We start from the raw sequence: 27978 nt of genomic DNA, 5'->3' as shown, positions 1-27978 counted from the left end.
TGAGCTAAATCCCTGGACCCCTGATCAAATTTCTCTGTCTTTTAGATGTACTTTTTATCTTTAGCTTTATGGTAATCAGTTTCTTGCTTTGCTTTATATGCACCCACAAATAACTTCTGAACATCTTTTTAAATTTCATGTAATCCAAATTATATAATTTGTAATATTTTTATATCTAGCTTCTTTTATGGTATATTTATCTATGTTTCTGCCTGTGTCTGTAGTTTTGTTGATATAATTGTCCCAGTTTCCTATTTCTGTACAACATTACTCTCCACTGGCACTCCAAAGTGGCATGAAATGAACAACTCTTTTATTATCCTCATAAATTCTGTGGGTCAGGAATTCACATAAATAGTAGCTTAGAGATTTCTGTATGTTGCACTATGTCTGAGGGATTAGCTGGAAGGGATCGAATGACAGGGACCCCAATGACCTGGAGGCTTCCTCCTCACACGTTTAGAGCTGGACTAGAATGATGCAGACATTGCTGTAGATCAGAACACCTACAAGTGCCTTCTCAATAAGGCTTGAACTTCTTTACACCATGGTGGGGTATCAGGCAGGGAAATTCTTACATGGAAGTTCAAGAGTCTATGACTGAACCTCCTAGCAGCACTGGGCTGAACAGCATGCTTTTTTTGTAGTATAGATTCTGATGGTGTATGGTATCATTTCCACCAAAATCTGGTGATCAGAACTGGCATCAGCTCAACTAGATTCAAAGGGAGGTCACATAGATCCTACTTTTTCATTGGAAATGTGTCATATAATTTCCAGCTATGTTGTAAACAGCACAATATTATCCATTGCATGACTGTATTATAATTTACATATCCATGCTACTTTTGAAAGATGTTTGTACTGTTTCCAGTTTAGACTATTATGAACAATGCTCCTATTAACACTCCTAGTTTGTACTCTAGCAGCATCAGCATGAATTTCTGGAAACAGTATAACGAAATAAGAATGTTAGGTCTTAGAGAGTTTGCAATATTCCACTTTGCTAGATATTGTCAATGTGTTTGTTAAGATATTTCCACCAATGTCTGCTGCCCCAAGTATAAAATTGGAAGTCTTCTTGCCAATGTAGAGTACTTACTGTATTAACATTTTTCTCATTTCCTTCATGCCCTGTGGAGATTCCAGAAGCCCTTGACATGAAGAAGTCCTGGAGTCTTCTCTTTGTTTTAGAACAAGATAAGTTTACTCTCTACATAGGACCATTGCATATAATCTTTCCTGTGGCTGGATAGTGCATTTCTCTATGTCAAATATTCCATTCCTCAGACAGAACTTTTCTGATTACTAATCTCAATTGCATTTCATTCCCTAGCCCTAATATCCCTCTTCCTGCTATTGTTTCATCATGTCACAAAATCAGCACATAAACTTATCTTTTCCTTATGTTCTCACGTATCCATGTTGTGTCTCAAACCCTTAGAATCCAGACTTAAGTGTGTAAGACACTGATTTTGAACTGATGTGTTTTAACATAATTAAAAAACTCACCCAATTGTGTAATCATAGAACATCTTTCTTTCCTTCCTTCTCCCTCCCTCTCTCTCTCCCTCTCTCTCTCTCTCTCTCTCTCTGTGTGTGTGTGTGTGTGTCTCTCTCTCTCAATACTAGACATTGAACATAAGGCCTTCACAATGAGCTATATTCCTAGAATTATTAATTTTTTATTTTTCCCAGGCTGGGTTCTAACTTACAGTCTTCCTGACTCAGCTTCCCAAAGTGCTGAGATCCTAGCACTATTCCCGACTGGACCTACATTTTGTATTTTTATTTGTTAAGATTTAGATTCACCACAAGTCTCATATATTCAGACATGGGTATTTTTGAGGTGATTTAATGGTGAGAGTACTATATTTATTAGTAGATTAATCCATTCATGCTGTCAAGAGGTGGGTCCTGGTCAGAAGAGATGGGTCACTGGGGAGTGTGACATGGAAGGCAATGTTCTTGTTTCTGGCTCCCTTCTTCTGTCTTTGCTTCATGGACATCATGAGATGAACAATTTTTTTTCTGTGATGCCTTTCAACCATGCCGTTTTTTCCTTGGATCCAGGTAACCATGAACTAAACCCACTAAAACTATGAACCAAAATAAACTCCCTGAGTTACAAGTGTTGGGTATTTTGTCCTGTGGCAGGAAAGTAACTAATACAGAAAATTGGTGCAGAGTAGAGTTGTTGATGTGACTACACAACAGACAATGTGATTCAGAAGTCTTGGGAAGAGGTTTGCAACAGGAGTTTGGAAATGTCTGCAGATGAAGGACAGAGATGCCCTAGATTACAGTAAGCAGTACTTGATGAGTGATTTTGTGTTGAGCTAAGAAAATCCAAATGCTGATAGGAATACAGAGAGTAAAGGCCAGGCTCCTGACATTTAGTTGGAAATGAAGATTGTACTAGAAACTGAACTTGAGGTCATGCAGGTTTTATGTTGGTAACTAATCTCTCTACATTTTGTTTCTGTGCTGAGATTTTTGTGTGAAGAAAATTGAAAGATGGTAGAATAATTTATCTGGTGGAGAAAAATTCAAGGCAGCCCAACTTTCAAAGAACTTTTGGCTGTTTTCAGCCAGATTCATTGTGAGAATCAGGAAAAAAAATAGTGAGCAAAAGGATGTGAAAATTGTGCAGCCTGGAAAGAAAGGAAGTGCATATGAAACTGGAACTAAAGAGAATGTGGTTCCTAAAAAGATAAAGGCCTATGCAAAGAGCTCAAGTACTTAGAACTAGGAAAATAGGAAAGATGCCTTCAGAGAGTCTCAAGAACTGGGCAGACCGCACCTATCATAAGCTGCAAAATATAAAATGTAAACTTCTTTGAAAGACTTTGCTTAGAGCAGAGAGCCCCAGGGAACCCTCCTGACTCAGGAATCCCTCAGGAAGTTTATCCTGTGTTTCAGGCATAGAGGCACTCAGGGCCACTGTAACTGAAGTCTAGAGGGGTCAGGGCTACTGCTGCACTTAGCAGGAGACCTTAGAATCATCCACGTTTTTAGAGTGTAAGAGTTACAGGGTCCTACAATCTTATATATGTATTTGCGCCTAACAAGTCTTGGGAAAAGGGGATGTTTCAGTAATGCCAATAGTTTAAATAATTTGGCTAACGATATTGAAATGAAATAAAATTTTGTGGTGTAGATTGTCTCTCTCAACTTTAAATTGAATAGTTAATTCAAGGTCTAAGATATCAGTAAAAACTGTCATTTTGAATGTAAAACAACAATTTAGATGCTAAAATCCACCTGGATGCCATCATTATGGCTTTTTTTTTTTTTTACTTTTTCAATTTCTTATCATTACTTCTCTTTCTACACTCTTTAATGGGTAAATTCAGTGATCTGGAGGGTACTAAAATGCTAAAACTTAACTCCAATATTTTTGAAGCCCTGATAAAAGTAATAAACCCTAGAAAAACTGTCTCATCGTGCAGAGTGTACCTCTTTGTTTTGCAGTAAGTGAATACTTTAAAAAAATTTCATTGTCTCTTCCTGTATGACAACCTGTGCAAAGGTCAGTTATTACGCAAATGTAAAATTTCTGATGTGGAGCCCCTTGAACAGCAGTGTACGAGGAGCAAAAAAAAGATACCACCAGTCCTCTCTGCTGGCAGCAGTTGTGTCTCCGTCTCAGTTGAATGAGCTTTCTGCAGGATTTTGAGTCTCAAACATTGGTTGTATTGGGCTTGTTAGATGTAACAATTGGGGCCCCTCCCTGAGTTAGACCTAAGAATTTGTGTCTCTCACAACTCCCTTGGGGATCCTGCTCCTGCTGCTCTGGGTGCCACACTGCAGAGTACCATTGCTTTCAGATGAGCCATCCTTATCCCTGAATCTCCCAACTCTTGCTTTTTGACCTTCTCCTCACATTCCAAAGGCCTATACACATAATCTGGTAATATCTCTAGGCCTAACATTTTTGCAGCATGACTCTGATATCTCTAAATGATCAGTAGGCATTACCTAGTGGATAAGAACTTGACAGCTCAGACTCAATGACCTTTTGCCATATTCTGGCAAATAATGTGCCTTTGTTTTTAACTTTACCAAGATTTAAATGTTTGTCCATCTGTTGTATTTCCTGTTTTTCTTTACTTTGATTAGTTTCACCATGGATATGAATAATGATTTAGCTAAATAATAGCAACTGATGACAGATACATTTGTTGTGGACAAAATGCCTGTAACAGCTCTTTCTGAATTCTTGTGTATCTACCGAATCTGGGCATCGTGGTAGGCTGAGCAACGTATTCTTATGTTTAAAGTGAAACAAGTATTTCCTAGTGTCCATCCCAGGTTTACACTGTTGAATAAGAAATAGTGAGGATAATGCCCCAGAATAAACATTTTAAATAAAGAAAACTTGGACCATATTTTGCATACCCCTGATTTGGGTGATGGAATAAAATATACTAATACCATCTACTTACATCTTGAGTATTCCTAGTTTTTTTTCACTTTTAAGGTTTACGTTAAAAAAAATCACATTTTTTCTAGGAATATCAGTACTTCCAACTCTTCTTTTTCCAACATAGCCTTGGTGTGTGTATGTGTGTGCGTGTGTGTGTTGTACGCGTGCAAATAGATGCAAACTTTATGTTGCTTTGTTGGTATTATTTTCTTCATTCCCTGCTGTTACCCACTTTGGGACTCGATCATGAAAAATTCCCGGATAATGATGTGACACAGAGAAGGGTCTTCACCTTAGGTTTCCCTCTGAGGCTCTTCTGCTAGCATTCTTCAAGTTTGCTGGAAGTAGTTTATTCATGTAATTGATCTTATCTCTACTGGTCAATGAAACTGGCCCAGAGGTTTTCCCCAGAAGATTCTTCTGACAACATATAGCCACAACAGAAAGGGCACTGTGTTAAAAATAGAATAGGTAATATTTTCCAGGCAAAATGATTGTCACTGCCTGTTATGCTTTTCTTATCCTTAGTTCCTTCCTTCAGATGCATTTTCCCCAAAATGATTGTTTTGCGGCAGAACTGGTACAGAGGAAAGAACCTGGGGCTGGTTCTCCCTCCATCTCATCTCCAGTAACAATAAAATTGAATTCCATATTTAGATTTCACTTGACTGAAGTGGAGGAAGATAACATTTCTGCACATGATACAATTTAATTGCTGAAGAACACTATTTCAACACCCTGAAAATGGTGGAAGAGGAGATATTTGTGAGAATGAAAGACTCGGGAGCAGCCCGGGCTTTTGCTTAACATCCTCATTGTCCCATCTTTGCATCTTTCCTTACTTTATACTTTGTTTACTGTCAGTACTCCTGCCAACACAGTTTCTATTACCTCCTAACCACTACCTGACCTCTACACTGTATTGCCAACACTGTCTGCACAGCCACCTTGGCTGCAACTTCTAATTCCATATCTGCTTCCTCTACCACCTCACGTCCAGTGTTCATCCTTCACCAACCGTTGCTGTCTATCGCTTCCCACCTGGTCACTTGCCAAATCTCACTTCTGAAGAACTGGTCTGAGTAACACTGTAGTGAACACAACCCATGAGGTCTGATCCACATGCTTTCTACAGCAGGGTGGAAGAGAGCTAATTGCTATTTTCTTTGGATGCATATGGGTGAGTTATATTCCTCATTTTCCTTAGGCTGGGTCTTCAGGAACAAAATCTTTCAATAAGAGAGGATGTCCAGATACCTCTTATCTCTTGCTCCATATTTCCATCTCCTGAGGGAGCTGTGCAGGACACACATCAACTGTGCTTCTGGGTTGCCTTTTTCTCTTCACAGTTTCCAGACTGAAAATCAGAGCTGTTTAAAGCAAAATCAAAGCTTCAGTAAAGAAGCAATATCAAAGGATGCTTCCTTTGCCTGCAGGTAGTGCCTACTTGTAATTTTTTTAAAATTTTTGGTAGAAAAACATATAAATCTGCACAATCTGCACTATCTGTTGTTTTTGTAGGAAACAGAAGTAGAAGTCAAAAAGACTTAAGACATGGTTTACTGTCTTAAAACCTTCAGCTTTTCTGAAAATATTGGAGTATCTTTTTCCTAACAATCATATCTCAAAATGTCTTCCCAAAACCTCCTCTTTCTCCCATTCCCATCCCAATGGACTTTAAGATTTTGCTTCTGTTGTAAGCATTCCAAGATGAAAACCTGAGTGATTATCACAATGAACTGAAAAGTTCACAGCTCTGCTCTCACAAATATATGGCTTTGAGGCTACTTAGGCCGTATCTCTAGTTTATAGAACAAAGGAATTCCTGCATGGCTGATTCCCAGGGGAGAAACATACTGGTGTTATCTGGCTTTTTAGGGTGCTGTGGATCCCCTGAGTATGAGCACTGAGTTATAGGCACACAGTATTTATCATGAAGTGTATCCTCCATTCAAAATCTGTCCTTATGAAAGCTGATTTCCATGTAAGATGCTGTTCATCTGGGTTTTCTTACATATATGTGTTGTGATCATAATTCATATAATCTGGGTCCTAATCACAACAATCTCCAAAATGATCTTTAACTTTGGATTACAAACAAATAAAAAACTTGTTGATAATGAATGAACAAATACTCTGGGTTAATAATGGTATACAATTCACTAGAAAGAATTATAGAGGAAATAAATGCACATGCACAAAGGAAAGATTTATGTGAACTGTTTTATACATATTTGAATTTTAATCTTAACTGAACCACAAACTAGATATGTAAACTCGGATGAATTGGCCTGTGTTTCATTTTCTTAATCCTTATAGCAGGAAAAAAATACCTAAATTATAGACAATATTTGCACAGTGCTTGGATCCACACATAGTGAACACTTTATAAATAGTAGATTCTCTGCATCTTCAGTTGCTTCTCAATAACCCTAAGCCTAAGAAATAGGTATTGGTGGCTGGTATCTGCTACACTGTCTGATCTACGGGATTCATTCCTTGCTTTCAAGCCCTGAAGCTTCATTCTCATTTTACGTCATTGTGAAAGACACAGATGCATGGGTCCAAGTCTTTAATCCACACACTTGTTTTCTCTGGAGTCTTAGGCAGAAACATTATGTCTATTGAGTTAATTTTTTTTTCCATTATGCAGTTCTGGGAAGGAAAGAGAGAAGAAACTATTTCACTGGGAAGAGGCTCTTCTTCTTTGGAGATGATACTGAATATAGATTCCTCATCAGGACTGTGGCTGTCATGACCCTTCTTGTGTACAACTGTTAAAGATTTCCCTAGCAGCAGTAGTTGGGGAGGAGGGTGTCACATGTAGTAACTTTATATGAAACATTCTGTATCATAATTTAGGGCATGCATGTCTAAATACACACATGTGTACGTACACACACATGATCTGGCCATTAACTAAATAACTATTCTAAAATTCTACCCTTCATTTCATTTTAGTTAATCACATTATTACTATCTATCTATCTAGCTATCATCTATCTGTGACACTGGGAATTGAACCCAGGGCCTTCACACTAAGCTATGTCCCTAGCCTGTTGTATTATTTTTTAAGATTTTAAAACAGGTTTCGCTAACTCAGGAAGTTGCCCAGGCTGGCATGAAACTTGGAAATGTCCAACTTCATCCTGGCAGACTGCTGCAGTTACAGACGTGTGCCGCCATGCTTAGCTGATCAATATTTATTGGCTACTTATGAGTATCATTAATTTGTCTGACATTATGATGGATAAAGAAAATTGTTAAGGCATGGTTTCTCTCTATAGAAAGCTTGTAGACTTTGAGGGGAAAAATAGAACTATGTCATAGCAATCAAATCACGTCTGACTTGAGGCATCAGTGGTAAAACACATGAGGGATAGATGTGAAGCTCTAGGTTTGATCCCCAGCAACACACACACACACACACACACACACACACACACACACACGCATGCACATAATTCCTCTACTTTATACATCTTATTTCTTCACTTCTCTGGATCTTTAGTTTTATTTCTTTGCTGTACAGCAGCATAGAACAAATGTAATACATAATTTAAAATATTTAAATAGCTTCATATTTTTAAAAAGTAAAAAGTGGGTGGAATGAATGTTTTATTTAAAATATAGAAAGTATGATATATTTTATGTAATCCTACATGTCGGAGATGCTGCCATTTCTGCATGTTACTTGAGCACATTCTACTTGTTCAGTAGCCACATAGGTCTAGGAAGCATGCATCAGTTAAATGCTTGGGGACCACATCCAGTGGTTACAGGGATACCTGGTCATCACCATATCTTTTATTTAACAAAGAAAAAAAAAAAAGAGGCTGATGCCCATATGGAATTTGGGCTCCATGTGGAATTTGGGCTCCATGTGGAATTTGGGCTCTGTGTCATGCGCTTTCTCATTTACCCTTCTTCTGTTTATATGCATACAGTACTCTAGGCTAAGATCTGGTCACAGATTTAGTCCTTCATTACTTTCTTCAGCTACAGTTATTATTGTCCATCTTGAACAGGGGATGGGGCCCGTCTCAGAGGAGCGGACACAGGCCTTGTAGTCAAGGGCGATGGTCATGGGCATCATAGATGAGGAGGGGAGAAAAAGCAGAGGCAGCAGGAGGAGGCAAACCTGAGCAAAAGGGTCCTGCCAGCCCCTGCTCCCTCTACTTCAGTGCTGAATTAATATGATCTGCCAGGCCTTCCTGCCCCTTATGGGATGGTGGTGGCAGGTGGCAGGGTCAAAGAGGAGAGAGAAGAGTCAGATATGGGCATTTTCAATTCATTACATCATTTCATTTATATTGTGCATAGAAATTGAGTTGCGGTATGTTCCACTGTGGAACTTGATCAAGAAATATTGCATTGAAGATAGTCATTTACTCCCAAAATATTACCCCAACATCTAAAATATGGAATGAGCAAAGCATGACCTCTGTTATGCTTCATTCTGTTACACACTGGCTAGGAAGTTTAGAGGTGTCATCAAAATGAAACTTGCCAAGAAATCTGTGTTGGGTTGAGAGTCCCATTATGCATGCCTTGTGCCTTGTTCTTACTCAAATGCAGTACATTTATGTAAGTATTTTTCAGAAGTATTAATGCCTTACATGAACAAAGCAAATAGGGAGATTATTTCATAACTGAGTTAGAGATGCCTAATGGGCAACCATCTAATAGTGGAATTTCAGGCACCACTAGACAGAAGATGCTGCAAAAGGGACAGATGCTTTTGGGTCCCCTCATCTATATTCTTCCTCTACTTGAGAGCCACCAATGTGCCCGGCCTGGTACACACAGGCTGACAATTTGAGTCAAACATCTCTCATTTCTCATATAGCTGCCAGTCTGTTAGATCTGGGCAGATCTCAATTCAGACACTTGTCTTGTGACTGTTGCACAATTAAATGGTATTAATTTTTTATTTTTCTCACCCTTAAAATAAGACTAATCATTTTCTCTAGCTAAATATTTGTTGGGGGAAAATGAATTAAATAAAGCTATCTCTGGAAACCTAGCTACTCGAATGTATTTGGTCCTTGAGAAGTAAATATAAATCATTTATTCTCAGAATAAAAAAACAAAAAAATATTCAGTCTCTACGTAGAATAAAATCCAGTCAGCTTATCAGTCCTGACCCCTTCATACAAAGGATATCAGCTTCAACTGCTGTCCACTCATGCACACCCCTGGTGCATCAGTCCTGCTGGCCTGTAAGTGTGTTATTCCCTTCAGTTCTGCCTTGTTTACTTTCTCACAGCAGGGATAAAATGCCCAGCACTCACAATTTAAAGGAGAAAAGTTTTATTTTAGCTCATAGTTTATGGAGGTTTCAGACCATAGTGAGCTGGCTCTGAGGCAGGGCTGCGTGGCAGAGGGACGCAGCGGAGAAAGCTTGCTGGCTACATGGCGGGGGAGCCAAGAGTAATCAGGGTAGGAGAGAGAGCTTCTGGGCCACCCCCCAGTGAGCAACCTCCTGCAGCCAGGCTTCGCCTCCCAAATCGCATTACCTGGGAAGTCACCAGTGGACTAGTCTTCTGATGAGTATCACACCCTGAGATCTAATCCCCTGCCAAATGCCACTTTGAGAATGTGAGGCTTTGGGGGACATCCAGATATAATCCATAACCAATTCCGTGTACTGACCTTTGATCTTTGGAATGTGCTTTTTTTCCCCCCTCCACATTACTGGGGATTGAACCCAAGGACTTATACTGAGCTTCATTTTCAGCCCTTTTTACTTTTTATTTTGCAGCAGGGTTTTGTTACGTCACTGAACCAGGAATGGCTCAAATTTGGGATTGTCCTGTGTCAGCCTTCCAGAGTGTTGAGATTGGAAGGTTCTTTCCCCATGGCCAAAGATCAACAAACTTTTTCCAAGAAAGGCCAGGTAGTAAACGTTTTCACCTTTATGGACAATCTGGATTCTGTTGCACTCAGTTCTGCAATTGTAGTGGAAAAGCATACATGGACAGTATAGAAGCAAGTGAGCATGATACTGTTTTAATAAAACTTTATTTATACATACTGGTCAGAGGCTCATTTGGTCCATGGGCTACCATAGTTTGGTGATCCCTGACCTACCTTTCTATACTGGTATTTATTTATTTATTATGTATTTGTTTTGGTCATTTTGTCTCAGCTCAAACAAGTTAGGCCTTTTCAAACAGTCTATTGAAAGACTCTTTGTGGTGTGTCTAGGTCATATTGTCCTATTTTATTATTTCCTTATTATCTGTTTAATTATTTTTAGTTATATTAGAAATTGAAACCAGAGGATTTGCTCTGAGTTACGTCCTCAGTCTCCTGTCTTTAGTGTTTATTTTTTAAATGTTTTAAATTTTGAGATAGGGTCTCATTAAGTCATGAAGTTGACCAAATGGGTTTTAAACTTCCAATCCTCTTGTACCAGTCTCCCAGAGTGCTGGGATTACAGGCGTGCACCACCATGTGCAGATCCTGGTATTTACTTATGTCTTAAGTGATTTAAATTATTCATTTGTTTATTGATTTTTATACATAAGCATTTCCTGTACCAATGTAATCCTAGTCTCTAGAGAATGGCCTGAAACAGGATAAGTGATAGGCTCTCAATAATTTGTTTCACACATCAATAATTTAGCCATAATTATAAATTCCCAAATGGAAAATTCCAAACTTAGTGGTAGGAAGTCAAACTAGGAGGTCGGGGACACAATGAACAGAAAACTTCAACAAATTATGAATTGCTGCATATCTTACTTTTACTATAAAATAAAATTTCTAAAAAGCCTGACCATATCAAAGTAATTTTTTATTTTGGGTTACTGAGCATATTATGAACTGTGTATCTTTTTCTAGGTTTTAAAATAACTACTCTAGTTAATATAGTACAAACTAAAGGCATGAGTATGTCTAACCCTTTAGCAGGCTGGGTGCTCCAAAATGGTTTTGATGAAAATATTTAAAGGCAGATTTTTCTATGTTATTAGTCGATATTTTCAATGAAATGCCAATTATATGCTTTTATAGCGGATTTTGAGAAAATTAGCAAAATGAGAGGGTCTATGTCTTCTGTAACCTTAAGAGTGATCACATAATGGGACACAGACCAGATTTGATAGGCAAACATAGAGGAATATCATTCAGTGTCCTGGCAAGAAACAAATGGATCACACTCCAGCATTTAAATGGAGATGGTGATAAAGCTATGAAAATGCTCTATGCATATATGAGGATGGGGCTAAAGAAACCATCTGGGAATTGTGAGGCGCTCTGCACTAACAACAGTCGGAAGCTATTCCAGTCCTTTGGCCAGAGGAATTAAGAGAAGAAAATAATGTCCATTAACAGCTAAGGCCTGCAGAGGCCAGTGAATGGGAACTCTGTAAATAGACAAATGTAGCTCTTACTAGAATCTCAGCCAGGCAACCTTTTTATCCTTCCACTCTTCCTAACTCAAGAGCAAGTCAAAGGGTATGAAAGCTGGTTTATGAAATCCATAGAAATCATGCATTCTGGACACCAATTAGGGCAAAGAAATATATCTGCCAATAGGAGCTGGAGAGAGCAGAAGAAAAATAACTATCAAGTAAAAGGAGAGAAGCCAAGTGATAGGATATTGCATTGTAAACATCTACAGTCACTCTATTGATTTTATGTATTTTGCAATATAGAGATGCAGCAAATATAAGAGATTAATATTTTAGAAGTGAGTTTCTTTAATACTTAAGAAAGCAGGTCAAAAGAGGTCCAGAATTAGTAGTGCAGTTGAAATCACTCAAGATAACCCTGTGACATCATCCAGAGTCTTGCAAAATTAGAAAATACCTTTATATCCTGTTGCCCTTGAAAGAACCATGCAGAATTAAGGATAATCTTTTGCCTGAGAACAAGAAACAAAGCATAAAATCTTCTATCACCAACAATGTTGAATTAGTGTGTACAATAGGAAAAGAGAGAATCTGACCTACCAGTAGCAAAGATTAATCACTTATAAGCGATAACTCTTTTTATTTTCTTTTCATTCCCTTTTCTTTCTTTTTGTTGATGTCTATTAATAATGAAAAGGAAATCTCTCTTCAGTCAGGCAAGACAAAATTACAAAGCCAGGACCTATTACAGGCTCTATTACAGACTTTTGAAACATATCTTAAACTGGGCTCTCAACAAAAATCACTTTGCTTTGACATCGATTGTAATGAATGTGGTTTTGCAGGTTGTGTACTTCTTCGGAAGATACGTGCCATTGCTATTTGTATGAACATTTTCTACCATGTGAACCCCTGCTTCCTGCCACTGGGCCTCATTTTTATACCAAGCCCATGCCTTAACAAGTAGAGGCATATACTGCGGCAGATTTCATCAAGCAGCTGCATTTTGCTTTCCTATTGTCAAATGATCCCACCAAACAGTTACTTTTGTGGACTGATGTGACAGATCGCCTAACCTTGTTGCCTAATTTTGATCCACTAATTAGTTGCTATAAGGAAGGAAATGAGATGTGGAATATTTCCCTGGGGATTTTCGGAGCACAATTTTAACATCAAAATTTTTATATCTTGTCAATTTTCATAGTCCACGGGCAGTGTGTTGTGTGATGCCTTCATCATAGATCTTATTGAGATTTCTTTTTCTGCAGTACTGGGGATTGAACCCAGGGCCTTTGCACTGTACCATTTAGCTACACACGCAGTCTTATGCTCTTTTTAAAAAGAGAAGTTTAGAACTAAAATGAATCTATATGAAAATAATTTCAATAGGTATCCCTTCAAAAATGAAGTTGAATCCAATGTCATTCTGATTTGCCCACCAACACTGTGAGGACTCAGATGACCCTTTGTGGTCCTCAGTATTCTCATGTATGAAATGAGAGGGAAGGACTAAGAGGACCCTGGAGTCTTTTCAATTTTGCAGTTTCTGATTATGAGTCTATGGCATCATTAGAAATATTATGAAAAGTAAACATAAAACTGATTAAGTTGAAAATGGTCCAGCAGTTACAAAGATATAGTTGACACTGTAAGCATAAAGCCACATCAGTCCCTACTACTCACAAATAATGAAAAAAATAGTGTTACAGAGCTCCAGTAAAAAATGAGTTTTTAATTTTGGGAGCACATGTTTGATTGCTTGTTTGAAGCCTGTGTAAAAGTCCAGCCTCGCCTTAGAAAAGCTTGAAATATTCTCAAGCAGTAATGTGAATTACATGATTTTCTAGACCTGACAATTTGGTTAAAATTCACTCACCACCTATTTGAAAGTCTATCTTTGTGAGCATCTAGCGTATTTCCCATTTCCCTCCTCCTGGATACCCATTTGTTATCAAAGCCAGAAGCACAATGTAGTATCCAACTTGAAGTTCACTGTCAGCAGAGGCTGCATTTGCACATTTTCTGGAAAAGGTAAGAAAAAAAAAAACTATTGTCATAGGAAAGGTCTTTAATTATAATTTTTTCTTTAAGAATGATGCTTGGAATGTTAGTGAATTCAATAATCTATGAATAATAAAGGTATGTTATACTGCATTGACCTTTTCAACTTTTGGTAATTGTGACAAAGCGACCATTGTGAGCCTGTTCTTTTTATCAGCTCTATTACCCTGTGGGAAGGCGGAAGGCTAGCCAAATTTTGCAAATACATTCACCTTGAGGGAGGAGTAGAGAAGTTAGGTACAGTGTGCCAGAGAAAGTACTGTGCATTTCATAAGCTTCTCTCATATAAAATTCAAAACATTACTATCAGATAATATGATTATCACCATTTTACAGATGAAGAAATTGAGACTCAGGTAGTTGTCACAATGCTTCACAGCAAAAGAGAGAATCAGGAACAATGCCAAGACTGTAAGGCTCCAAAGTCTATGCACTTTTCAATGTATTACAGTCTTAAAATTTGAAACTTGGAAGTGTATCTGACAAATAGGCATTTTAGGCACCCTAACATGTTGTCTTTCTATTAAGCATCAATTAGTACCTATTATTAGTACCAGGTAATCTATGGCTGAAAAATAAAGTGAAGAGCAAGATCACATTCTCCACCCCCAAGGGGATCCCTTAACTCAGAGTCACAGAAACACACAAGCAATATTGAGGCACCAACAGCTGAGTGATTTGGTTGGGTTGTTTCCTAACCTACTCATGAATAATGAAAAAAAAAAGTGTCATAGAACTCCAGTAAAGAATGGAGCAGTGGATGAGGAACTACCAGTAAGAATGTCATAGAACTCCAGTAAAGAATGGAGCAGTGGATGAGGAACTACCAGTAAGAAGAATATTACTGAAAGGTTAACAACTTCTAAACATAAAATGCTATATATGCTCAACAGTAGGAAAGAGATATATCCCCTGCTCTCTCTTATCCTCTGTTCTCTTGATAGTGCCTCCATTTAGCTGAATTTGACCAGGTGTCAGCCATGCCATAAACCCATTTTCCAGGGAACAGCCTCTATTGCCTCAGAGTAGAGCAAGAAAGGGTAGAAAATGGATTTGGAAAAGTCATGTGGAATCAACAGGAAGAAAGCCTTCCAAAACTGAAGGATTGTATCTCAGAGATAGAGCTGTATCTTCATTTCTTTCCAAACACATGTAGCTAGCTAATTTTTTTCATTAGTACATGTTTGCAGTACATAATAATCACATTCATCATGAGGAATTTGTACATGTACACAACTCATTTTAACTGTCTTTTTGTCCCCTTTCCCTTTCCTCCCTATGACCCTTCCTCCCCTCCCTATTTGCAAAAGCTCCATTTCCATTTTTTCTCAACTCTTTTTACTTTTAAATCCCCCTTCCCTTCCTTTGCTCCCTTTTCTATATTCAGTGGAGTACTAAACTGCCATAAAGAAGAATAAACTGGAGACATTTCCAAGTAAATGGATGGACCTCAAAAGCATCATTTTAAGTGAAATAAATCAGATAAACAAGTTTAAATATTGCATTATGTCTTTTTGTAAGAAAAAAGTATAAATAAGGAGCAAAATAGAAGTTAGATATTAGGAAGTAGGAAAAACTTCTTCCAATGAGAAAGGGGACTAGCTAGTTTTTTATTGATCTTTTCCAAATTCTGCACATCACTGAAGATGAGAACCTCTGATGTGGAATGTTGAGGTGATACAACTGTAGCAGAGATAACAGAATGAGTTCATATGAATCTGTGCTATGACCTAAGTGCTAAACGTGAAAAATGAAAAAAATACTACCTTTTCTCATTTCAGTGTATAGATCAGTGTACAGATCCTAATCCTATACTCCTCTTCAATTACTGAGATAATAGCATATAACTGATGATGAACTCCTAGGTAACAGTGAGGGCTGTGAGCCTTTGAAACATTATGAAAAAGACTCACGACATTGATAGTCCATCAGAATTGAAGATGAAATTTCAAAATGGCTACAGTAATGAGGGATCTTTATTGGCTTCAACCTTGATTCAGTTTTCTTCGGAAGGCAAAGAAATAAGCACATAATCCCCCTGAGTAACATTTAGGCAAAAGATATTTCTGTGTCATTTCGTTTTCAGAGTCAATGTATTTAGCAGTGTTTGGTCTTTTCAGACATTTAATAGGTTATATTTTTATGTTAGTTTTTATTTTAACATTTGATTATAAATAAGATTATTTAGAACACCGATCAATGGGGAGGATAAAAAAAATTATTATTAGAAATATTAGTCTTGAAAAAGCATCAGTGGGTTAAAAAGGTAAATTCTTGTATTAGAAATCTTCTCTTTTAGTAACTGTAAACCCAAATGCCAGTAAAATATGTAAAACAATTTATTTAATAACATTTCAGTGGGCCAAGAAAAAATAGCTTTATAAGATTGCTTCCTATCGTCCTCTATAATAGAGATCCTATCATAGACAGAAGGAGGCATGATCCCGTAATACATAAAATTAAATTGCGGTAGCAGTTGTGGTGCCTCTGCACAGGTATCCTCTGGCAAACAACTCTGAGGGCAGGTTTTAGTACGATTCACTCAGAAAGATTCATCAAGAATTTTCTCCATGCACTTAATGCTACAGAAGGTATAAAAGTTACCCTAATAGCAGCCGTAAAATAACAAAAAGAAAAGCATTCATCAAGAACCCCAGAGAAGCTCACCTCTCTGGGAACCGCATGTGTTGTTAGCATTAGCGCCATCGGAAGTCTTCCCAGTGATCTGCAAAGAGTGACTGCATGTCTTCGGCTCCAAAGCCTTTTATCTAAGAATATAATTAGTTTACCCATTAGGAATTCATGAGAGAAAAAAATATTTATATCTATCATTTATATCTTCATAAAGACACATGCGGCCTGTTTTACTTTTTAAAGGTATTGATAGACCAACACTATACAGTAAGACAGGCTCTCCACTGGCCCTTGCCTGGCCACCCCCCGCCCCTGAATATTTTGTTCCAGATATGCAACAGTTTGGGCTGCTGGGCAGGCTCCTGCTCAAAGAAAGCATCAAAATGTTTTGTAACAACTTTCAGACCTCTCAGTAAGCTTCTGTTAGCTCCGCCCCTCCCAGACACATTGTTAGCTCTGCCCCTCTCAGGAATGTTCTATTAGCTCCTCCCCCCTTAGGGAAAGTTCCGCCCTCTTACGGAATTAGCTGCCCTCTGCTTCTGTGAGCTTGCTCCTGACTAGCCTTTCAGGATGTTCTATAACTCCGCCCCCCCTTGCTTCACTGAGCATGCTCCCAGACTAGCCTTTCAGGAATGTTCTGTAACTCCGCCCCCTTGCTTCACTGAGCATGCTCACCTTCCTGTAGCCGCCTTGTGTAAGGAGGTTCCCATTTCTAGTCAAGTGCTCAGACTTCTTAATGGCTTTTGTCCACTTCGAGTGACCTTCGGATTCTTGTAGCTGCATCGCTGTGCTTAACACTTGGCTGTGCCTCAGAGCTGCAGCACTCGGCTATAACATTGAACTGTAACAGTTGGCTATCGCACTGAACTGTTCCGCTTTGCCACGACAATAGGAATCACACGTGGGTGAGTTCTGTTTCTTTTACCTTTACATGCTGGCTGGCTGAGGAATTGACCGACAGGCGCCCAGGGTGACCGCCCAAATAGGCATATTTATTTCAATTATACATATGGTTGTACGAGGGTTTTCTTGGGTCGTGAAATATTTCCTGAACATAAAGAATTGATCTTTCTTTTTTCTTTCCCAAAGAACTATGAACTTAGTTATAAATAAATATAATTCATCTTATGTTGCCTAAATGATGATTCATTTTATATTATCCACCCTAAACATAGAACCAGAATTTGAGATAAAATAGATATACCTAGCTGACTCTTACTTACCTTTTTTTATAGGCAGTGACTCTGGTGGAATAGAGATCCTCAGTTCAGTGACTTTGAAGAATTTAGGGCTACTTTAAACCATTTATATGTGACATTGCATAGTCTAAGCAACAGGGGTTGTAGAGAAAAGAAATAAGTAAATCTGTGATCTATTTCTACTAATGAGGGAGATGATTAATGGTATGACCAAGAAATTATCATGGTGTTTTAAGCTGTTTTCAGCTTCACATTAGATATTACACTTTCTGTCAAAGAGTGTAAGATACAAACTACATTCCATAACTGCATTAATTCAGACAAACTCAAAGGCAGATAACATAGTTTTCTGGATATGAGTAGATCAAAAATTCTGTCTCACAAAATAGAAAAGCAACATTTCCCATAATTATCTGCCATCTAAGTATTCTGATGCATATTCAAAGGATAGAACAAAAATTGTTTTTAAAACAGTGCCTAGGATCTGAACTTTGTGAAACTGAAAAAAGGTACTGAGAAGTCTTTTTAAGTAGTAACCATATGATCCAATTATGGGTACAATCATTCCAAGAAAATAGAACCCATACATAAAATAGTAAAATAATATTTTATTTGCATATGTATAATATGTAAAAATTACTATATACTGAAAACAATTTATTTAGTTACTGTGTTGATAAATACTTCACAGATATGAATGGACATGTGCAATGTTAAAATAGAGACATTTGTAAAACTATTGTGGGGAAGAAAAAGCAGTACCCTTCCTTCAGCCTTCATAAGTCATGGCTAGCAGCACCATCACGCAAGCTAATTTAACAAAAGGAAAGCATAAGAAATTTATTCATCAAAGTTTTATGTGGCATGGGACCCCTCAAAAATGAATAGCTACAGATTCCAAGAAAATTTCTGCTAAGTCTGATGAAAGAAGTGAATAGCTATGCAGAAATGTGATTAGAAAAAATAGGTATGAATAAATGATAATAAACCAGGGTCCATTTAACAAGAACTGTTACTTTATATTATTTTCTCTCTGTTAATTGGTCCCCAGGCTAGAGACAGGACACCTATTACATGAGGTCCTTTAAGTGTTTGTGGGGAGGCCAGAAAGCATCTCGTTAAGCTTTATGGCTTGCTTTGAGAAGAGAAATTCTAATTTTTGTGACCTACTTGGGGCAGAAAAGAGAGGTGAGAGGCAGGCAAAAGACTAGAGAGACTTAGGTCTGATTAACCTAAACTAACAAGCACCCTGCTCTCAGCCTCTGGAAATAAGCACATGGCTGGTCCACTTCTGCAGGTGTTTTTTTTTTTTTTTAATAGATGCTTATCTGATAGAGGTAAACTCTAACTGGGGAATTTTATGATTCCTGGAAAGGGCAGGTTAGGGAACAGGGTTGTCTTCCGGAAATTTATCTTAACATGTTTGATTCATGTGATGAACAAATCTAATTAAATTTAATGAATTCTCAAAGAAGAAATTTTATTTTCATTGAACTGACTTAAATAAATAAGAATAGTCAGTCATCAAACATGGGACTGTGTAGAGGTTGTGAAAAACATAGGATATTAAATTATGTTCTATGATTTTATAGATACTACTCTGGCTCTAAAGAAATTTTAAATCTAAGTTGTACTCAGATATAAGGTATCCAGGATGTGGTGATCTGTATATATGTTTTATAATTATTTCCATGTCACTGGCTCTCCTCAACCATAACCAATGCCAGTCAGGTAATACTTATTTTATTGGAAATGATTCAGTAATGTTACAATTATCAATGTTCTACAAAAAACGAAAATAATCACCTTTCCTCATTCATCACTGGATGTGGCAAGTAAATTGTGACACTAGCTTATTGGCCGTAGTTAGTAGAGACAAAGCCACAATTGCAGCTGGATATACAATCATGGCTCACAACCATCAGCTGGTTAATAATAGTGTGCATGTGGTAAACTTGATAATGCACAGTATACTGAGATCCCCAGAATTCTCTTTAAACCACTTTTTCTCTATTTCATTATTGCTACGTTAATTTAATTTCTGTCATGTGAGGGTGTGTGTGTGTGTGTGTGTGTGTGTGTGTGTGTGTGTGTGCAAACGCATGCAAACATGTTTACTGCTTTAAGGTCTCTGAGCTTCTCTTTGTAGGAAGATACCTTCCTGTTTGGCCTGAATGGTGCCGGTGGGGTAGAAGGAAACAGGACAAATGGAGCACACAGCTGTGTCAACCTTCTAGAGCACTCACCACTTTCATTTCCTGGGGAGCCTCTCTGCCTCTCAGGTCAACATATACACATCACTTCTACCTCTGGTCAAAAGCGTTTAAGAGATGAAAAAGTTCTTACAGTAATATAATGCAGATTTTCAGGCACTACATGTATGTAATGGCTTTTTCTTCGAAGAAAATGCTGCACTTACTTATGTTTGCTGTTGTCATGATCAAAAGGCAATTTTCTTCTTTCATTTCAATGCCTGTATGCTATTTTGAGGGTTGGGAGGGTTGACAAGTCTGTGAATGGTTTACTCAGAGAGAGCCAAAAGAGTTATTGGGGAGTGGTGTAGCTTCCTCTTCTGGTAATAGGCATAGTCTGAAAAGGCTAGCTGTATAGAAAACTTTAATGTAAAAGAATAGAACTCAACTTGGTAAAGACGTATTGTCCTTCCTCAGTATCCGTGGGATACGCATCTGTGGATTCAACCAACCATGGTTTGAAAATAGAGCTGTGGATTTAGCTCACTGGTTCTTCCGTCTGTCTCACAAGTGCAAGGTCCTGAGTTCATTCCTTGGTTCCCCCCCCCAAAAAAAAGAATATTCAGTGACCAAGTGTTAGGGCTTTTACCTACCGTGTGCCTAGAGGACTTGGGTTTAATCCCCCCAAAATGCATCTGTATTGGCCATATAGAGTTATTCTATCCTTGTCATTGTTCTTAAACAATACTGTCCAACAACTGTTTGGATCGCACTTGCATCGTATCAGGTATTACAAGTGATCTAGGGGTGATTCAAAGTATATAAGAGAATGTATATAGGTTTATGTGTAAATATGGCACCATTTCATATAAAAGACATGAGCATCACACATTTTGGTATCCTCTGAGTACCTTCAAAGCAATCAATCCCCCATGGTTACAACAGAATAACTGTATTAGTATAATTTAATATAAGATTAATCATTTTTATTAGCACTTTCTTCTGTTGTCATTACACGTACAAAATAATACAGTTAAAAATGTATATATTAACATGTACCTAAACACATTACATAACTTCACATGCACACTAATGTGGAGTTCAAATAGAAACGAAAGGGTACGAAATAAAATACTCAATTTTACCTAACATGAGCCTATTAATTTATTATTGATGGGGTTAAAAGGATGAATCATGTCTACTTTTTTCTCAAAGATCTTATAGTTTTGAAGGAGGTTACTTAAAGTAAGAATAAAGTTCATAACAATAGTGGCTCCCAGTGAACAAGATCATATGTATGCAAAAAATGAATTCATAACAGCAGTATTTATTGTCTGGTGAGTTACATATATACCAAGAAGCTCAAAAGTGAGAAAATCTGGAAGAAACCTGAAGACACTGGACCCACAGATGGCCTGCTGGAAATGTTGGTGTTTAACTATCTAAGGCCTGGTGGAGACGTGTCGGGGGAGCTGGGACTTTCTGTACGTGGTAGGGAAGTTGAGTACAGACAGAAATGAAACGATTTATTTAATTTTAATACAAACATGAGTAAATACTCCAAAATATACAAAGTGTATAGTAAGGAGAAAAAGTATAAAGGTAGAGGTGGAAGGAGGGGAAATAAAAATGATCAACAGGCAATATGGATATATATCAATTCCCCAAGATGAATGTAATCATTATGCATCACATACATGAAAAATAAAACAATTTCATATAAAAAGAGAAATTAAATGTGAAATTGACTTATGGTTGGTAGAAAATTGAAATAAAAAAATTTAATTTCTTCTATAAAAATAGACAAATTATTAATGAGCATAGCCATTTACAAGTGACATGATGGGCTCTTGTTCAGAGGAAGTCAAAGTATGACTCATTTTAAATAGGGAAATATATTCATTTCCTTCAAAATTATCAGTATTTTTCAAAGTCCTACAAAGTTGAGGTCTCAGGTAATGTTTAAAAGATCTATTAAAAATACTGAGATAAGGGCCGGGGATTTAGCTCAGCGGTTCGGTGGCCTGCCTTGCAAGCACAAGGAACTGAGTTCAGTCCCCAGTAAAAAAAAAAAAAAAAAAAAAAAAAAAAAAAACAAATAATAGTACCCAAAAAAAAAAAAAAAAAAAAAAAAAAAAGATAGCTACTGTGTATTTCAAATGTATACATCATCTTGTTTTTACATACTCCTACATCTAAGCAACATATTTGTTTCAAGCTACCACTCAGACCTTTCCAGAATCTACCATTTTCCTCCCATCCCTGCTTCCTCTGGCCGGTGAACTCTGTTCTGTTTCTCTCCTGGGTGGTCTACTGAAAATGCTACTTGTGTGGTCTCCTAGTCTGTATAACAAACTTCCAGTCAGCTGGTGTTGCCTGGCTCTAACGTCACACTCTCTCAGGTCGGGTTTATGAGCCTCACAATGTGGCTGTCAGTCCCTTCTCTTATATTATCTCCCATTTACTTAGCCCATTCACCTTGAGATTCATTTGCCCCAAGTATCTGACATTCTTTGTAACCTCTGTGATATTTAGTAATAGTATTTGTTTGCTTTTACCATCTTACCTTCTTTTAGCTGGAAAATTCCAATGTGCCAAGAAAAATATTACAGTAAGTTTTGCTTATGAAATAAATGTACTGTCTTAACTTCCTATTGGTTTACCTGTACATTGCTGTGAATGGGCCTTCTACTCTTCCCCTTTACTCCCAGTACAAATACTGCCTAACACATAGATTTTTATAAACTGTTACATGGATTATTTTAAAATTGGGCGTATATAACAATCTCTTGTTTTTGAGTTTAGAAGATAATCCTTACTCCTTATTAATTGTGTCGGTTCTAGTGTTTCCTTTTTTCCTACCTGTTGTTGACTTTATTTTTTATTTTTATTAGTATGCGTTTGTGGTATATAATAGTTTTATTATGGGGAGTTGGTATATTTACATACTACTCAAAACTGTTTTATTCCTTACCCATCCTATCCCTCTCTGTTCCTTCCATTTCTTGGTCCCCTTCCTAATTCCAAAGGCTCTCTTCCATTTATTAACTTCAATTTAGTTTTTTCTTCTCCTTTTTTCCCCCTCACTGCATCTCTCATTCTTCTTCCAAGTTGCACAAATAACACTTAGAATCTCTTCTAAATCCCTGCCCACTTAATAAACTTAAATAAAAGTATGACCATGACCTCTATTCATTGCCAAGGATTTCACAAAGTAACTATAGTTCCTAACTAGAAATTCATTCTTACCTCTTTTTTTTTTTGCCAGCATGCGCCTTCTTTTCTTTGATTTTTTTTGTGTATTAATTGTACATATTTACAAAGTACAGTGTGATAATTTGTTACATGTGTACAATACGTGATGTTCAAGTCAGAATAATTAGCATTTCTATTTGCTGATATACATATTTATCATTTGTATTACATATAGTATTCCTTTTTGTTGCAAACCTTCAAGTTCTCTCATAGTTCTTCAGTGAAGATACACTAAAATTGTGAACTGAAGTCACAGTAGTGTGCTGTACAACAGTAAAACTTATTCCCAGTGACTGTATTTTGATGTTATCTGAACTCTCTAACTTCCCCTCTTCCCTTTACTAATCAGCTCTTGATTCTACATCTCTTGTTTTTCAAAACCACTTTTGTCTTTTGTCAGTTTCTTAAGATATTGGGTATTTTTTCTGTATCTTTTTCACATAAGGAGAAAGTGTTATATATTTTTTTAAAATTATGCTTAACAGTTATGATTAACAGAAAACCAGTTTTACTATATTCTCATAATAACTCACTCAATTTTTCTGGTTACATAAGCAATGTAAGCATTAAATCTTTAGGCTATGTGGTTCAAATTTATTAGGAATTTTAAAATTTATAATTAATCATTTAAAAAAATAAGTAGCAAATATTCAAGGTACTTGTTTAGTGTACAGTGTAAATAGCTTTTAATGAAAAGCTTTGTTTTTGAGGCTGCATAGAATACATAGATATTTAGGCAAAGATATTTTTGCTACGTTCTCATAGAACATCAGAAATGCTGTATTGATAATATAGATGATGAGGCAATAAAGGCATTTTTGTGGTAGTAGAAAGAAATAGGAAAATAAAAAGTACTAATATAAAAGCATCTACGTGTCTCTGCTTTCTCAAATTTTTATGCTAAAAGTTCTTCAGTAGGATTTAACTTTAAATGTTTTTTTTCTTTATAACAATTTCACATATTTGTATTTCATATTTCACCGCAGGGAATGTTTGTAATATATTTTTGAAGTAAGAAACAGCTAAACTATCCAACAGTCCAGTATTTCACATTTATGAACAGAGCTACCAAATTGAAAATTAGCTTTCGGTATTTCATAACTTAGGACCAACTCTGAAATGTAGGTTTTTTTGGGAAACAAATAGTTTGGAAAGTAATTTTCAAAGCTATGTTGTTTCCTTGAGGGGAAGGAGTTCGTAGCAAAAACAGTTACCTATCTAAATTGTAATTTTAAGTGTACACTGAGTGTCTTTAACCCACACCGTTATTCTGAGATAGTTCATAATGCAAGATCATTTGAGAAGATGAATTTTCAAAAACAAAAACAAGAAATTATAAATAAGATGTAAATATATATATATATATGTGTGCACACACAGGTATATATAGATAGATAGATGGACAGATAGATATCTATATCTATCTATCCATCTGTCTATGTATCTGTATGTATGTTGCACATAATTGGTAAAATCTTAGGCTCACTGAAAGGATCAAAATTTTATTTAATGGAATTAAAGACTAAGTTGGAACTAAAATATCACATACATACTCCAAATTGTTTATCAGAGAAAAGACTAATAAAGAAATAGTCATGTGGATAGATAAGGTTTAGTTTTTTATTTCCCTCTATTTAACAAAAGAAAAAGATCTTTAAGTGTATGTGACTTTAACTGAAACAAACACTACAGAACCATGTCATTGATGTCTGTTTTCTGTCTTCTTTTTTAAACATATAATTTTACTTCATATTTTTCTGTTTCCTGAAAATGTAAATTATTTAAGAATCTCATTTCAATACATTTAAATGAGTGGTCTTTTTGTTTAAAATTATTTTGATGAGTTTTTTCCCATTTTGTGCCTCCTTTTTCAAGATAGTGAGATCTTGAGTTATGCAGTAAACAAAGCAGTTCTTAAGGGAATACCTTAAATAGCATTTTTTTTCACAACTAAATTCAAATCACATAAATGTGTGTTTGTATGTAGGCTTTCTCAGATCTTGCTCAGAATAAATGTGTAAGAATGCTCTCTACAACTCTCTCACTGCTATAGGAAAAGAACTATTTTCATGGGAAAAGAGGCTAGAAAATGTATTTCAAGATGCCCTACCATATGTTGCTAAAGTTTAAAGGTTATTAATGATAGCAAAAAATTTATTAAACAATATCTGTTAATATCTTTATCATAATTCTTCCCAAGAGTAAATTTAAGTACACAAAGGTAACAATAAATTTATCCTGAATTTCATACTTCATCCCTTTACATTGATATAAAATAGTAAACACTTACATAATTAACTTGTGGTCCATGAACAAATACTATTTTTTATTTGCATAGATGTCTAGAAACACAAATATTGGAGATCAAGGTATATTATGAATGCATTTAGAGACTGGTGCATGGATAAGCAGGTGGAAATCCAGTGGTCTGAAATACTTTGTGTATAGATCTCCTAGCAAAAAGCAGTAACATGAATCAAAGCTAACTGCATGCTTCTTGGTGGGCCATTTCTTTTTTTTTTCTTTTTTTTGGGTACCAGGGATTGAACCTGAGTCCCTGTGCTTACAAGGTGGGTGGTGGAACTACTGAGCTAAATCCCTGGACCAGGCTAACTGCATGTTTCTGTTTTCTAAATTTTAAGTAAAATGAGTAAAATTCAAAGTTTTGGAAATATAGTAATGAAGTCTATTTCTTAGAATTCTGGGTGAAACTCTTGCCACTCTATTCCTTTAGCTGAATTTCTCAATGCCATTTTCACTTAGGTTAATTCTGTAATAAGATTTTGGCTACTTAATAAGCTCACTGAAAGAAACTTTAGATTTCAAGATTTCATACAGCCAATAATCTGTAATGAAAGGCATATACATATACATTCTAAGTAAGTTGAATCTTCTTTTGTGGTTTTTCTATAAAATGGAATATTACTCAGCCATAAAGAGCGAGAGAATAGATTCATTCATAGGAAAATGGATACATATTGAAGATATACTCCTAAGTGAAATAAATGTCACACATGTGTAAATACCAAATAGTTTCCCTGGTGTGAATATTCTGCAACAATGCATAAGATTCTAATAAGATTACTGACATTTAGAAATGGGAGGAAAGGAGCTAAAGGTGTAGCTAAAGGTAGGGAAGGTGTGATGCATAGGGAAAGAACAAAAAGGGAAAAGAAAAAGATGTGAGAGAATGAAAAGAGGAAAATAAAGTGTTTGTAGATGCGGAGGGGAGGAGGGGGTGAAGGGAGGGCAGGGGTAAGGGGAAAAAATGAGAACCAAGACTTGTCATGTAGAGGTACAAGATCCCAACAATGAATGTAACTGTACTGTATCCCTAAAATGTACCAATAAACTCAATAAAATTAAAAAAAAATGTTCAGAGCTGCCAGGCGTAGCGGCTCATAACTGTAATCCCAGCACTGGGGAGCCTGAGGCAGGAGAACCACCATGCTTTCCAAGCCTGCCTGGGCTACAGAGTGAGTTCAAGACCACTCTGAACAATATAGAGAGACCCTGTCTTGAAAACTAATAAAATAAAATAAAATTTAAAAAAAAGCTATGAATTAAAAAAAATAGAGTATAGTTGCTTAGATTTTTAACTTTTTCAGTTTAAGATCTAGGTGTTTCTAAATTTTGCCTTGTGACTTTTTCTTAGGAAAATAACATTTTATCTTATTAAATTATTTCTTTTATTTAAATTCTTTCTTTCCTAGTTTATATCCTGACACTGTCAGTCGCTGTCTCTACACCTCCTGACCTAGAACTCACTGTATAGCCCAGGCTGGTCTCGAACTCACAGCGATCCTCCTGCCTCAGTCTCTCCTGAGTGCTAGGATAACAGCAGTGTGCGACCACACCCGTCTTCTGATAATTATTTTTTATTTTATTATGCTACTCTGAGGATTACATAAAGAGATGCTCCATATAATTTGTTTATCCCCAAGCCTACCACACAATGAATATGCAACTGATGGTATTTATAGATAGGACAACAGAAGGACATGAATCAATAGCATCAGAATCACGAATCATTTATACTATGAGGGTCCACAGAAATGAAATTCCAGTGACACACAGCAGTGCTTTTTCTCTGATTATTGACCTAAGCTAATTTTCCAAAGTATGATTGACTTTGTGGAATTATTGCTAGGATATGTATAAAAGAAATGATTGACCTATATGGTGAACATTTAACTTAAAAAATTATTTCAGTAAAAACACACTTCCATCCATCCTTCTGAACATATATCCTCTCTCTTCAAACGTACTCATCCCATTCTTCTTGCCACTTTCTGAAGCAGTTCTGGAATTCCTTATTCACGAGTGTCTTTAGCTGCACTGTTATCGCTACTTTGAGGTCCTGGATGAATTTGTAATGTTTGTAATTTGTAGTGGGCACTTTGACTCTGGGGAAAAATCAGAAGTTGCATTACGTGGTACCTGATGTGCTAAAAAAAGTGGATGAAGACACTCTGTAATGTCTTTACCACCTTATATTTTTATTTTAAGGTACTTAACAGAAGTATTCTCCATATTTTTATAACACCCCTGTAAGGCATGAAAGACAACTTCCAGCACTACGTAAAGAGAAAAAAAAACCTGCTTCAGGAAAAATTATTCATGCCTGAATAATTGGATAAATGTGTTTGAAGCTAGGGAAAGTGTTTTGAAGGCAGTTAGTCTCAGTGAATCTCTTACTGTAATAAATATTTTTTTTACTTTTAAGCATTCATTTTGATCACTCCATATCTACATATGTTGACATGTACACATATGTAGACATATACACATAATTATATATTATATATATGATATATCTGCTTATTTTCTCTCATTACTTTTCAATC

General features: G+C 36.5%; 1 protein-coding gene across 2 annotated transcripts in view; it reads left to right on the top strand.

The window, feature by feature from the left end:
• Dpp10 (dipeptidyl peptidase like 10) overlaps positions 1-27978 on the top strand; it is a 1319241-nt gene that overhangs the window by 370250 nt on the left and 921013 nt on the right. Inside the window, exon 1 of one of the 2 annotated variants that reach the window (XM_033757135.1) lies at positions 17195-17390. The exons of the other annotated variant lie outside the window; for it this stretch is intronic. The gene's annotated coding sequence lies outside the window, so the exon portion shown is untranslated. Of the gene's footprint in view, positions 1-17194; positions 17391-27978 lie in introns of those variants that run through there. 2 annotated transcript variants of the gene reach the window in all.

The sequence above is a fragment of the Fukomys damarensis genome, unplaced genomic scaffold, assembly GCF_012274545.1.
Source record: "Fukomys damarensis isolate Sample0158 unplaced genomic scaffold, DMR_v1.0_HiC HiC_scaffold_29, whole genome shotgun sequence".
In the NCBI taxonomy this organism is placed as follows: Eukaryota; Metazoa; Chordata; class Mammalia; order Rodentia; family Bathyergidae; genus Fukomys; species Fukomys damarensis.
This window is presented reverse-complemented; position numbering and strand designations above follow the sequence as displayed.